The sequence below is a fragment of the Rutidosis leptorrhynchoides genome, chromosome 9 (genome assembly GCF_046630445.1).
Source record: "Rutidosis leptorrhynchoides isolate AG116_Rl617_1_P2 chromosome 9, CSIRO_AGI_Rlap_v1, whole genome shotgun sequence".
NCBI classification, from domain to species: Eukaryota; Viridiplantae; Streptophyta; class Magnoliopsida; order Asterales; family Asteraceae; genus Rutidosis; species Rutidosis leptorrhynchoides.
This window is the reverse complement of record NC_092341.1, coordinates 35,924,675-35,939,796: the sequence shown is the minus strand read 5'-3', so window position 1 is coordinate 35,939,796 and position 15,122 is coordinate 35,924,675. Positions and strand designations below refer to the sequence as shown.

Below are 15,122 nucleotides of genomic sequence, written 5' to 3'. Positions count from 1 at the left end.
ATAGAATATAATCTTGATGATCTACCCTGGAAATGAGGCTGAAAATGGTGTTTCGGATAGGTTCGCCAGTAAGTGCTTCAGGTTCTTCGCCAAGAGGGAAATGTGGTGGATGAAAGGGATCACCTTCTTCTTATCTCCAATGATTTAGTAGACTACGAACCCACCCCAATTCATCCAAAATAGTTAATGGCTAATTGGTTAATCCATTCCGGTTACACTGCTTTCGAAGCTTGAGTGAAACTCCATATCAGAATCCGAGGGACTTGAACTAGTGGCAAGTTCCATTTCGTACGATTGAATAAAGGATTTTTCGATATGAAATAATTTCTGGCTATCAGACGGTATTCTAATTACATAGAATATCTATATATGTAGAACAAAAGATTTCGTAGATTACGGAGGAATTTACGGAATATGTCAGGTAAAGTTTACAGTAACAGATACGCTAAGATATGAATTTTTGTCTATACACTATTCATGCAATCAATACAGTAAGATGTGTCTATACTAAGAATGATAAGTAAGTAATTTTCGACACGAAATGTTAAGCAAAACTTTTGACATGCAGACACGGTCGAAGTCCAGACCCACTAATGCATCTAAACAACTATCAGTTAAACACACTAATGCAAGACCTGGTTCGCTAAGACCACCGCTCTGATACCACATGTGACGACCCATCCTAATCGATAAGGACGAATACAATAACAGATGGTTACATCGCGAGGCATTTGACCTCTATATGATAAATTTTACAAACATTGCATTCGTTTTTAAAAGACAAATTTCATTACATCAAAAGTTGACAGGCATGCCTACCATTTCATAATATCCAGTTATAAATGCCCTAATCTGTCATATACTTAATAATAATCTTTATTGAACTTAACGACTTGAATGCAACGTCTTTTGAAATATGCCATGAATGACTCCAAGTAATATCTTTAAAATGAGCAAATGCACAGTGGAAGATTCCTTTAATATCTGAGAATAAACATGCTTTCAAATGTCAACCAAAAGGTTGGTGAGTTCATTAGTTTATCATAAACAATCATTTTCAATAATATGATAGACCACAAGATACTCATATTTTAAAAACAATCTGTGCAGGTCTGCTCACTGCTGTAAAAATCATTCATACGAAATTAACACATGGTAATCGACATTAACAAAATGCATCTAGAATATCCTCCGCATACAGGCATTTCTCAAACTGCATGCAAACAGCATATAAACAGGCCACTCTTTTAAAAATGACGGTTGTGTACACCTCACAAACAGGTCATTCCTTTTAAAGCTGGCGGTTGTATACTAAAATTGAAGTACTAAAGCAGTTCAAATTCTCTGACTAGGGCTTGTCAAGGCCCATAGATATATCTTTAGGATTCACGTCAATTTGGGGGTCTGTTCCCAAATTCTTAGATTACCAGACTATAAAGGGGTGATATCCGGTGTATTCGTAACTCAATCGTAGAATGTTTTTAAGTACTTGTGTCTATTTCGTCAAACATTTATAAAAGTAGCGCATGTATTCTCAGTCCCAAAAATATATATTGCAAAAACATTTAAAAAGGGAGCAAATGAAACTCACGATACGATAATTGTAATAAGAATATGCATACGACGGAACTGAACAATGCAGGGTTGACCTCGGATTCACGAACCTATATCATTCATATATATATTAAAACATATACTTGTAATCGAACAAATATATATATATATATATATTTTTATTAATGATATAAATTTTATATTAATAACTTATATATTTCATTATATTTTCATTTTGTATATTTTAAATATATAAAAGTATTAATATATTTAAGTTATGTGTATTAAATATATTTTTATATAAATATCATTTGTTTGTTAACTTAATAATTGTAATAATACTAGATTAAGAATAATAGTAGTAATAATAGTATAGTAATAATAATAATAATGATGTAAATTTTGATAATGATAATTGTAATAAAGATAACAACTTTAATAATAATGTTAAATTTTAAGAAAAATGATAATTTTGATAATTTTTAATTATAATTATAAAAATGATAATTTTAGTAATAATGATAATGATAATAATAATAATGATAATAATAATAATTTTAATGAAAATGATAATAATAACTATAATAATAATTTTATTAATGATAATAATGATAAAAATTTTAATATTGCTTATACTAATACTGTTTACTCATTTTAATAATAATAATCTTAATAATAATCATAATACTAATAATACTTATAATAATAATAATAATAATAATAATAATAATAATAATAATTATAATAATTATAATAATAATAATAATAATAATAATAATAATAATAATACTTCTAATAAAAATAATAATAAAGATAATAATAATAATAATAATAATAATAATAATAATAATAATAATAATAATAATAATAATAATAATAATAATAATAATAATAATTATTACAATAATTATAATAAGATATTTATTATAATTAATACAAATTTACAAATACTAAACTTAAATCATCTTTTAATATCAAGGATTAAATTGTGTACATATAATTATACATATATACATATATAAACGAGTTTACAAACATATATACATGATTTTTTTTATACCTTCGGATAATTTAAACGAGAAAGAGATCGGGTGAGTGTGGTGAAACAGCTGAACAGTAGCAAACCGAATAGAATCTTGATAAGGCTCGTAAGGTGGTAGCCCAACAACGCAACCCAATATTAAAGACAGTCCCATGAGACAAATCACCAAGCCCAATTGGTTTTAGGATCTATTAAATGGCTTGTGAATATTAAAGTTCTATTTAATGGCCCAAGATACAAATCACTAAGCTCACATGAAGTGATCCAGCAGTCGGATAGTAATAAAGGTCAGATTCAATCTTTAAAACATTAGGTGTTAAACGTAAGTGGGTATCGATTTCAACACAGAAACAGGAACGACACTTTCATCATCATCGTATCATCATCGTCCTTATACCATCATCATTAGCGTATCATTATCTTCATCATATCATCATCATTATCGTTTCATCAGAACTTGAACAATTAGCTATGATTAAGAATGGTTTCAAGGATGGTGATGGTGTATAATCGGAGGTTAATTGCAGGTTTTTAGGTTGTTGTTTGTTGATGGTAACGAAAACAGGAGTGGATACCGAAGACGTGTAGTGGAAAAAAGTAATATCCTGGTGGTGTTCAGTTTACGATTAAAACAGATAGATCAAGCAACAGCTCGAGGGAGATGATGGTTTTGGGTGACGGTTGACAGAAGGAGGGTGTATATGTGATGGTGTTCTCGGATGTGCGGTAAAACACAAGTGGGTTTCTTTGTTTGGTTCGAGTTTTGTATTCGTTCTAGGGATGGTGATCGAAGGTTGTTTGATCGGGTAAACGAGCGGAAACAAAAACGATGGTCCATGGTGATGATCTTGGGTGGGTATCGATCAAAATCGATGATGTGGTTACAGGTTGTGGTGATATTCGAAGTTGGGTGTGTTCGAGCTTGATGGGTGGTGATCGAAAGTGGGTTTACGGTGGACATGAAGATGGTTTGATGATGAGGCATGGTGATCGGGTTAAATAGAAACAAAACAAAAGATTGTAGTAGCGATGAATCATTGCAAGTGAGGATGATCTAGTGATGATAGTTGTTTGATGGTAATCGAAAACAGTAGGCATACAATAGATGGTTTGATGAAGGTTATAAGTGGTGGCATGGGTTGTTAATGGTAGTAGTCGGGTAATGAAGGTGGTGTGGGTTTTGTTCTCGTTAATAGCAATAATCAACGAGGATGATTAGACTAGTTGGTGATTTGTCTTGTTCGAGCAGTTTCAAAAATAAATGGGTGTTAGAAGAGCAGCGGGTGTTCGGTTTAGGGGTGTCTCTCGGTGGTGGTTCATTATGGTGATGATTACGATGGGTGGTGATGGGTTTCAACAAGAGAGGGAGAAGAAGGTATGGGGTGATGGCGGTTGTGGTTGTGGTGGTGGTTTAGGGTATTCGATGGTTGCCGAAAGCTAGTAAAATACATAGTTTTGTTCTTGACTCCATTAAACTCTAAAGGTGGTGTTGTTGAAATGATGTAGTTTGTTTTGGTGATTTGGTTTTTGAGCCTAAACTACCAACAGGGACAATTTGCAAGTGGGGGGTTTTGAGTTAATCTTTGATGCATATATAATACATAATATAATAAAACGTGCAGATAACTTAAATAATAAAAAAATATTAGCAGCCTCAGTTTCTAACTTATTCCACCGACAGTTTATCATGGAATGCCATATCGTGTCAATTGCTAAACAGTTAACGTATAAAAGTGTTCCTAAAAATCTCAAATTTTTAGCTTAAATATATTTAATTATTTCAATCATTAACTGTATAAAATCTGATCAAAAAGGTTCGTTAATTATTTATTTTCTGTTCTAAATAATATGTACGGAGTACTAAAACTTAATCTAAAAAGGTAAAAATATTTTTATCAAATCTAAAATCTTCGTAATCGATTTACAGTTTAACTTTTATTTTAAATCTTCGTAAACTAGTATTAGATCTATATGAACACTGGCTAAATGCCAACCGAGTATTACAATCGTTTACTATTAAAGCTCGAAATCATTTATTTTCAATATACAATGTATATATAGATTCATTTTAATAATAAACTTCATTATATCGTTTATTATTTTATTATTCTTAATTTCAACACTTAATAATTTATTAATTTATTATTATATTTATTTATAACTAATTATTTAGATATACATATCTATTGTTCGTGAATCGTCGGAAATGGTCGAAAGGTAATTGCATATATGAAATAGTTCAAAATTTTTGAGACTCAACCTAACAGACTTTGCTTATCGTGTCAAAAATATTAAATCGTATCGAGAGTTTGGTTTAAAATTAGTCGAAATTTTCTGGGTCGTCACATATTAAGATTGGTTCGGCCCGATTTTATAGTAGGTTCGGTCCATCTGATTCATTAGGGTTTAGCTTGTATCTTTGTAGTCTATAAATATCGATCAATGTAATGCATAATCCTTATGGGGTTTCTATTATTCTACATGGTATCAGGCCTTACGGTCCTATCTCTTCTTTTCTTTCTTTGTCGCCGCCACCGAAAACCGGTCTGCCGCCGCCACCAAAATTGGCTTGCCGCCTCCACCGAGTACCGGGTTGCCGCCGCTTTTCTTAACTTCTTTCTTTTCGCGCTCCCCGTCCGCGAATTATCTATTTTCTAAACTTTCCTCCAAAAAAGAAGAATTCTTAATATTTGCTTCTTTTTTCTTCCGTGCCTCGTCGAACTAATTCTTCAGTTCATATTTTCGTTTTACTCTCAAAAATCTCTTTTTTTATTATTTCTCAAAAAAAAAAAAAAAAATCCATTTCCTTTCGCCTAATATGTATCCCTCGGCTTCTTTATTCCGATTATTTTGTGAGTTTCCTTTTCTTTATTATTATTTCTTTACTTATTACTTATGCTTCTTTCTTTAAATTTTGTTTACCCTCTCACAAACGTCACCTCTCTTCTCAATATTCTTCGAATCGTTTCCTTTTAATTCACCTCTTTTTGCATTGATTTGCAATCTTCTATTGTTAGCATCACCTTTTTTTTTTTTTTTTTTTTTTTTTTTTTTTTTTTTTTGTCTCAACTAATCCCTCCTATTTTTATGTTATTTTCTCTTGCTTATCCTAATCATTACTCTATAACTTTTCCTAAATTACCCATTCTTTCTATCTACTGAAAAAAAAAAAAGACGAAGACACCGAAAGTGTAGAGAAGTCAAGACTACAATCTTTACTATGAAGACTTTGGTTGTATTTTTAGTTTTATTATATGTTCATAATTATAATGTTTATGTTTATGTTTATGTTTATAATCATGTATTTATGTATTTGTTCCAGTTTGAGCGTATGTAATTTCCTTCTGCTCAAATTGCGGGAGAGTATTAGAATATATTAAGATTGGTCCGGCCCGATTGTATAGTGGGTTCGGTACATTAGATTCATTAGGGTTTAGCTTGTATCTTTGTAGTCTATAAATATCGATCAATGTAATGCATAATCCTTACGGGGTTTTCTAATATTCTACATATATCGGTAATCCAGCAAAAAAAGCCTTTATTTGATTTCCTTTCTTACTTCATGAAGCAACTATATATTTTTATACAAAATTCTTAGTATAACGCAGCCTACTAATTTTATTGAAGGAACACGAAAAAAGCGTACAACCCACCCTAATTTACAGAATTACAGGTAAAGCTCCCATAAAATTTCAGGGTGATTTTATTAGTTACGTAACATTATGAGTTGATTGATTCTTTGTACAACAACAATAACAAAACCAAATCCCACGTAAGTGGGGTATGGGGAGGTAAGAATGTAAGATGTAGACAATATTTCTCCTATCCTAGAATAAAGAGAAGTCATTCTCCACCCAGAGTGAAACACCCCAAGAGTAGAGAAAGTCCTCCTCAATGTTCTTTGGACCATTTCTCGATTTGTGTGTGTCAGGGCCATGCTAATCTTCTCTGTATAGTTCCAATTTTATCGGATGTCCCCTAAGGGACTTGTAGATAAATATTGACCGAATAAATTTTTTTTTTCCTTCAAATAGGACTTACCAGGTTTAACCATATTAACACATAGAACCAGAAGGTACTATACTTAGCATAAGACTATGAGGTACTGTATTTAAGTGATGCAATATTTTTTATTCGACAAAATTGCATCGTTGGTCTCCCAACTTTTGTCTCAAATAACACAGGTAACCTTTTTTTGTTTTTTTTTTACCTCGTTGACCTTTATCTATCACTTTGTGACACGGATGACCTTGAAACTAACTAATGTTAATATTTTACGTTATATCCTTGCATATATTGGGGTATTTTTGTCAATTTGACTTAGTTTTCCCCTTTATTTCTTCTCTTCATCTTCATCTTCAACAAACCCTAACTCCAACTTAATTGTTCATATCATAGCCAAATAAAATCAAATTAAAAACCAACTAAAGCCAAATTCAAATCAATCAAAAAAGAATATAAGTAAATGTAAGTTTAAATTTCTAACTATCAAACAATATCTTGTCAGCAAGCATGTCGACTGCGATAAGAACTGAAAACTGTAATGATAACCATAAATAAGTGAAACACATGAAAGTTTCTTTCAAAAAACTCCCAATTAGAAATTGTAAGTAAGTGTCAATTGACCTGTCTCTCATCATTCATGTACAACGAATATATACAGAGTTTCCTGTAACTAACATTGAGCTAATTTAGGAAATAATAGCATGTGAGCTTTATCCCTTGAATACCTATTCTTGTTACATATTTGACTGAAACATACGGCTATATTGTTACATATTCTGACTTATAATACATTGACTAATAGGGTCCCGCAGTCGAATCGGGAGGTGGACGGACGTTGAGACTGGATCGAAAATCATCAAATAGTAGTCGGGGTAGGCCTTTAGTGAATATTTCTGCAATTTGATACCGTGACGGGATGTGTAGAATACGAACTTGACCACGAGCTATCTTGTCACGCACAAAGTGAATGTCTAACTCAATATGCTTTGTTCGTTGGTGTTGTATCGGATTGCTTGCAAGATAGATAGTACTCACATTGTCACAGTATACGATGGTGGCTTTGTCGAGAGGATGATGTAGTTCAAGTAATAGGTTGCGTAGCCAACACGACTCCGAGACCACGTTCGCAACTCCTCGGTACTCGGCTTCGGTACTAGAGCGGGAAATAGTGGGTTGTCGTTTAGAAGACCACTAAATCAAGTTGTCACCAAGATACACGCAATACCAGGATGTTGATCTACGGGTGTCGGGGCAACCGACCCAATCCGCGTCCGTATAGGAAATTAGTGAGGTCGTGTTGGTTTTATTCATGTGTATCCCATAATCAATCCTCCCTAGAATGTAACGGATTATCTTTTTCAGTGCCGCCATATAAGTGTCATGAGGATTGTGCATGTGTAGACATACTTGTTGAACGGAGTACGAAATGTTGGGTCTTGTGAAAGTTAAATATTGTAGAGCACCCACAAAACTTTTATAAAGAGATGGATCATTGTATGGATTACTGATAATGCTAAAAACGAACATATATTTCATAGCATTATCCCTCAAGAAAGACAAGCTTTTAGTTACAATTGTTCTATTTACAAGTGATATTCGTTTAAATAATAAAAGGTGAAGACAAAAGATAAATTCGACGATTTGAAGACACAAATGACCAAAAAGCTAAAAAGTACAAAGTACACTTCAAGTGGTTCAATTTATTGATGAGAAACGTCTAAAAATTACAAGAGTACGAGCCGCAAAACGGAAAGTACAAGATAATAAATTATACGAAAAGGCGTTCGAAAAGCCGGAACCGAGACATGAACCAACTTTCAACGCTCGACGCAACGGAGCTGAAAGTACAAGTCAACTATGCACAAGAATATAATATAATATTTAAATAATTCATAATAAGAATAATAATAAATAATAAAAAGTTGTTAATTGAGCATAGTTAAAGGGTCATAAGTGAAAATTTCAAATCAATAATTCGCAACGAGATATTATTGATTCAACTTTGAATGGTAGCCAGCTAACATTCCACCTACAACAATATCAATCATTTGCCTATAAAAGCAAGACACGGAGTAATGATGAAACAACACCTTTTTCTTTTCCTTTCTCATATCATATACGATATATATATATATATATATATATATATATATATATATATATATATATATATATATATATATATTATATTTTATAATTATAATTTTAATTTAAGTTTAATAATAATTGGGTTATTGTAAGAATGTTTTACGGGTTTTAAATCGAAACTCTGTCCGTGTAACGCTACGCTATAAATAATCATTGTAAGTTATGTTCTTCCTTTTTAAATTAATGTCTCGTAACTAAGTTATTATTATGCTTATTTAAGTCGAAGTAATCGTGATGTTGGGCTAAATATTAAGATTGGATAATTGAACTTTGGACCATAATTAAGGTTTGGGCAAAAGACCGACACTTGTGGAAATTGGACTATTGACTATTAATAGATGGGGGGTATTGTCTAATTGAGTGACAACTCATTGGAGTCTGTCAAACCTATCTTCAAATTAATTAACCTAATAATTAATAATGATTATGGTTGTCCTATGTAGTGACGTTCATATGGAATCTATTATAATCATTTAATTAATTATTCGGGTTGGGTAATTGATTATTCAAACAGATCAAGTGGGTAAATTAATATTCATATCTAATCAAAACAGAGGTGGATTACATACAGTGATAACTGGTGTAATTGTTGACAGAAGTGATAACTGCGTCACAGTTTAAATCTATAATTAGTGGGAATATTTGACTTCGAGTATAAGGGTAATTTGACGAGGACACTCGCACTTTATATTTATGACCGATGGACTATTATGGACAAAAACCAGATAGGTATCAAATAAACCAGGACAAAGGACAATTAACCCGGGTAACAATTAATTAAAATCAAACGTCAAACATCATGATTACAGAAGTTTAAATAAGCATAATCCTTTTATTTCATATTCTATCGCAATTTTATTTATTGTTATTTTATTTATCGTCATTTATTTATTTTACGCACTTTAATTATTGTCATTTATCTTTACGCTTAAAAATATAAAATCGACAAACCGGTCATTAAACGGTAAATCCCCCCAAAGTTACCTATAATTACTATATATTACTAAATCTAGTTTAACTACTTAATTAACTAATTTGACCTAGTAAGACACCCAATAATAGTGTCCACGGATCGACCTCCTGGAGTTTACCTTAGCTATATTATTACACGATAGGTATACTTGCCTTTTGTGTTTTAGTTTAATTTAGGTGATTTCTTGTAGTAAATAAATATAAAACTGATAGCCGTTTCATACACACCCTCTAGAACACATCAATTACCAATGTGACTACTTAACTTAGATGTTGTATCCACGGGAGTGTTTAAAGATTTTCAAGAACTCATGTCAGCACGTTGTATTATTTCCTTAGCATACTTGGACTGATATAATAACAAACCACTTGGTGTTTTATGTACTGATATGCCCAAAAAACCACTTAAGAAACCCAAATCCTTCATGGCAAATTCATTTGACAAAAGTTTCATAATATTTGCTCGCAATTCGTCAGAAGATGTAACGAGGATATGTCGTCTACGTAAAGTAATATATATGCAATATCTTTGCCCTTGTTATAAATAAACAGAGATTGATCGCAACGACTGTGTGTGAACCCGAGAGAGAAAACATAGGTCGCAAATCTTTCGTACCATGCCCGAGGCACTTGTTTGAGACCGTATAGAGATTTATTTAAACGACAAACATGGTCGGGATAATTAGGGTCCCGGAATCCCATCGGTTGATACATATACACTGTTTCATTGAGGTTGCCATGTAAGAATGCGTTTTTGACATCTAGCTGTCGTATTTGCCACGAGTGTGGAAGTGCAAGTGAAAGAACTACTCGAATAGTTTCCGGTTTAACGACCGGACTAAATGTCTCTGTGCAGTCGACTCCTAATCATTGTGACCTGCCATCACCAACCAAACGAGCTTTGTATCGCTCAAAAGAACCATTAGAAAGAAATTTATGCTTATAAATCCACATAGAGCGAATTACATGCATATGTGGTTGCCAAGGTACTAAAATCCATGTTTTATTATCAACAAGTGCTTTGTATTCGTCGGTCATGGCATGGTACCAATTAGGATCAGCCAAGGCTTCTTTTGGGTTTGAAGGAAGAGGAGAAAGAGTTGAGGTGGATACGGAAAGATTGAACGGGACACGCGGTTTATAAATGCCTTGCATACCGCGAGTCGTCATGGTTCGAGTAGGTTGAGTAGTATTGACAGGAGGAGAATTATGGACAGTAGTTGAGTATTGATAGTAGGTTGAGAATTATGGACAGTAGTATGTTGAGAATCATGGAGCGAAGATGGTGGGATAATAATAGAAGGTGTATGATTCGTATTAGTAGTAGAAGGAGGAGAATTATATGTATCAGTAGGTATATCATGGGAAGTAGATACGGGGTTAGATGGTGTAGAAGGAACCGTATGTATAATAGGAGTGGTAGAGTTATTTGGGTGAGATGGACTGACGTGGGAAGGTTGACGAATTTGGGCCTGGAGTAGAAGTGGCATTAGGTGTTGGGCTAGTGACTGGTAAGGTTGGGGCGTGTGTGATGTATAAAAAATGGGATTAAATGAGTCAGTGAATGATTGGTATGTAGAGGTGTTTGTGGTGTTGGAGGTAAACGTGAAAGAGTTTTCATCGAATATTACATGATGGAAAACGATGATCTTTTTAGCGGAGAGATCGTGACACTTATAGCCATGATGATTGGTAGGAAAACCAAGGAATACGCATGGGGTGGATCGAGGTTGAAGTTTGTGGATTTTTGTAGAAGGGATGAGTGGATAGCAAAGACAACCAAAAACTAGAAGGTGATCATAAGTAGGTGTGCGGTGATATAAAAGCTGAGTTGGAGATATATTTTTAAGAAGTTTATTTGGTAGAACATTTAGTAAATAAGTTGCATGTTGAAGGGCGTGAGGCCAGAAGTTGGAAGGCACACAAGATTGTGGAAGAATAGTACGGATTATATTGTTAATGGCTCTTATTTTTCTTTAAGCTTTGCCATTTTGAGAGGAAGTGTACGGACACGAGAAACGGAAAACCATGCCATTGTCGGCACATAATTGATGGAATTTTGTATTATTAAATTCAGATTTATTGTCACATTGAAAAGATTTTATACTTATACCGAATTGAATTTTGATGAATTTATGAAAATTAGTAAATATAGTAAAGACTTGTGATTTGTTAGAGAGTGGGAATGTCCAAAGAAAATTGGTTTTGTCATCAAGTAGAAGCATATAATAGCGATGACCACCATTGCTAACAATTGGTGAAGTCCATAAGTCACTATGAATTATGTCAAAGGGAGCATGAGTAAGATTGGACGATGTATAAAATGGTACACATACATGTTTTTTTCAAAAACGCAAGCTTGACAAATATTATTTTTATTACTAGGATTACAAGGAATGTAATTTTTATTGCTAAAAGAACGAAAAACATTAACGCCTGGATGACCTAGACGTTTGTGCCATAAATCTGAATATGAAACTGAAAATGCTGAATGAAATGCGATAGCTTTCATTAAGGAAGGCTGAAATGGGTAGAGATCACCGGTGCTGTTGCATCGTATGATTGGGGTCCCCTTCGGAAAGTCCTTTACAGTAAAACCAAACGGATCGAATTCAATAGAGATATTATTGTCAATAGAAAGACGGCGAACAGAGATTAAATTTTTAATTAAATGAGATGTGTAAAGAACATTATTTAAATGTAATGGACGAGTGGAGGAGGTGGGAAGTAAAGTATGACCGTATCCTTGAATTAGCAACCCATTTACATCATCTACAATAATAGTGTCACTTGATCTGTCTCTCATCATTCATGTACAGCGAATATATACATAGTTTCCCGTAACTAACATTGAGCTAATTTAGGGAATACATGTGAGCTTTATCCCTTGACTACCTATTCTTGTTACATATTTGACTGAAATATACGGCGATATTGTTACATATTCTGACTTATAATACATTGACTAATAGAAATTCAATGGATTAATTGCCAATGTGATGCTCTTAACACTTACCAAAATTAAACTTTGCACAATAAACTTTAATTTAGATCATTTAGTCTGTTTAAGCTAGTTATGCTACCATATTGTATAAATTGTGTATCAAATTTAACCGGATAATTCTGTTAGCCGATAGTCCTTTTAGTTTATGGTCTTAAGGCCCACTTGCATTGTCTTAAGGCCCACTTGCATTGTAAGGGCTATAGCCCACTTCTAGAATAATCTATGTAATCCTATGTAATGTACTGTGATCTCATTTAGCAATCAATAAAACACAATTACACCAATACATCGATATCTATTCTGTAGCATGGTATCGAGCCGTATCAAAAATCCCAAAACCCTAACTATATGATAACACTTTACCTTATTTTTTCTTTCGATCAAACTGCTTCTGCTCTTCTTCTTGTTCGCCTCCTGCTTCTCATCTCCTTCTTCCTATAATCATGGCACCAAATAAATTCGACAAAATATATACTGTAACCTCCATTCACCACTTGGTCCCAGTTAGACTAGATCTTACAAAGTTGAAGTATTCTCATTGGAAGCGTCTCTTTACAAATCACTGTACCGGATTCGACGTTTCCGACATCATCTTACGTCCGTCCACTCCTGAAGAACAGGCTGATCCAGATTGGATCAAAGCAAGTGCTGTTATACTGACTTGGATCTACAACACGCTTTCACCATCCTTACTTGAACGTTTACTAAATGCCGAACCCGCAACTGTTAGGAAGAGAGGATTGCCTGGACGTTGGGAGATATAAATTTGAGAGAAAATAACTCTATTACTCACAAGAATAGATTACACGAGTATTTACAAAACTCACAAAAACTCTCAAACTCACACACACTATCTAGGTTGTGATTACACTTCTCTGAGTGATTTTTGGGATGATTTACAGCTGAGGTTTGCACCTCTATTTATAGCTAAAACTTTGGTGGCGGTGGAATGGTGTGAACGGAGATGGTGGACGGCCGTCATCATGTTCATCTTTGCTTCTTCTACATGGTGTTCAAAGAAGGCTACTTTGAACATCTAGAAGGTGAGCTTCTAGATTGTAGGCTGGAAACTTTCAATTCTCCCCCTCCAGCCGAATAACATTCCAGTTATGTCTCTGCATAACTCCAACTTCTCTCGAGTCACCACCTTTGTTAACATATCCACAGGATTCTCCTTTGTATGGATCTTCACTAGTCTCAACAGTTGTCGATCAATTACCTCGCGTATCCAATGATAGCGAATATCAATATGTTTTGTACGGGAATGGTACATGGAGTTCTTGCTCAAATCTAGAGCACTCTAACTATCACAATATACCTTGTACTCCTTTTGCTTGATTCTAAATTCTTGGAGATAACGCTTTAACCACAACATTTCTTTTCCAGCTTCTGCGGCAGCAATATACTCTGCTTCAGTTGTGGATAATGCAACACACTTCTGTAGTCTTGACTGCCATGAAATAGCTCCTCCTGCAAAAGTGTAAATGAATCCCGAAGTAGATTTCCTACTATCAGGATCTCCGGCCATATCCGCATCTGTATAGCCTTCCAAGATTGGATCAGCTCCCCAGTAACGAAGACATATCTTCGTTGTACCTTTAAGATATCTGATAATCCATTTTACCGCATTCCAATGCTCTTTCCCGGGGTTAGAGAGAAAACGACTCACTGTTCCCACTGCGTGAGCAATATCGGGCCTCATACACACCATCGCATACATCATACTTCCAACTGCTGAAGAATATGGTACTGAAGACATCTCCCCGATCTCTTCCTTGGATGAGGGACAAGAACTCTTGCTTAACTTGAAATGGTTGGCTAATGGAATGCTAACAGGTTTGGCATTGTTCATATTGAAACGTGAAAGCACTCGTTCAATATACTTCTCCTGAGATAGCCATAACCTTTTATTCTTCCTGTCTCGAGTTATATGCATTCCCAAAATTTGTTGAGCTTGTCCTAAGTCTTCCATGTCAAAAGACTTAGAGAGTTCCTTCTTCAGCTGGTTGATCTTCGTTACATCTTTCCCTACGATCAAAATATCGTCTACATATAGTAGAAGAGCAACGAAATCTCCTCCAGAAAACTTCTGAATGTAGACACACTCATCTGCTGCAATTTTCTTGTACCCTTGACTCACCATGCACGAGTCAAACTTCTTGTACCACCGCCTAGGTGCCTGTTTCAAACCATATAAACTTTTCTTCAGCTTGCATACGAGGTTATCTCCTGAAACCTCAAAACCTTCCGGCTGCTCCATGTAAATTTCTTCATGTAAATCTCCATGAAGAAAAGCTGTGTTTACATCCATCTGTTCAAGCTCCAAGTTCATACCTGCGACCAATCCAAGTATGACTCTAATTGAAGTCATCTTGACTACTGGTGAAAATATCTCGT

General features: G+C 34.1%; 1 pseudogene; it reads right to left on the bottom strand.

Moving 5' to 3' along the window:
• Positions 1–6,491: 6,491 nt before the first annotated feature.
• LOC139869662 (U6 spliceosomal RNA) lies at positions 6,492–6,583 on the bottom strand (annotated as a pseudogene).
• Between the last annotated feature and the right edge of the window lie 8,539 nt (positions 6,584–15,122).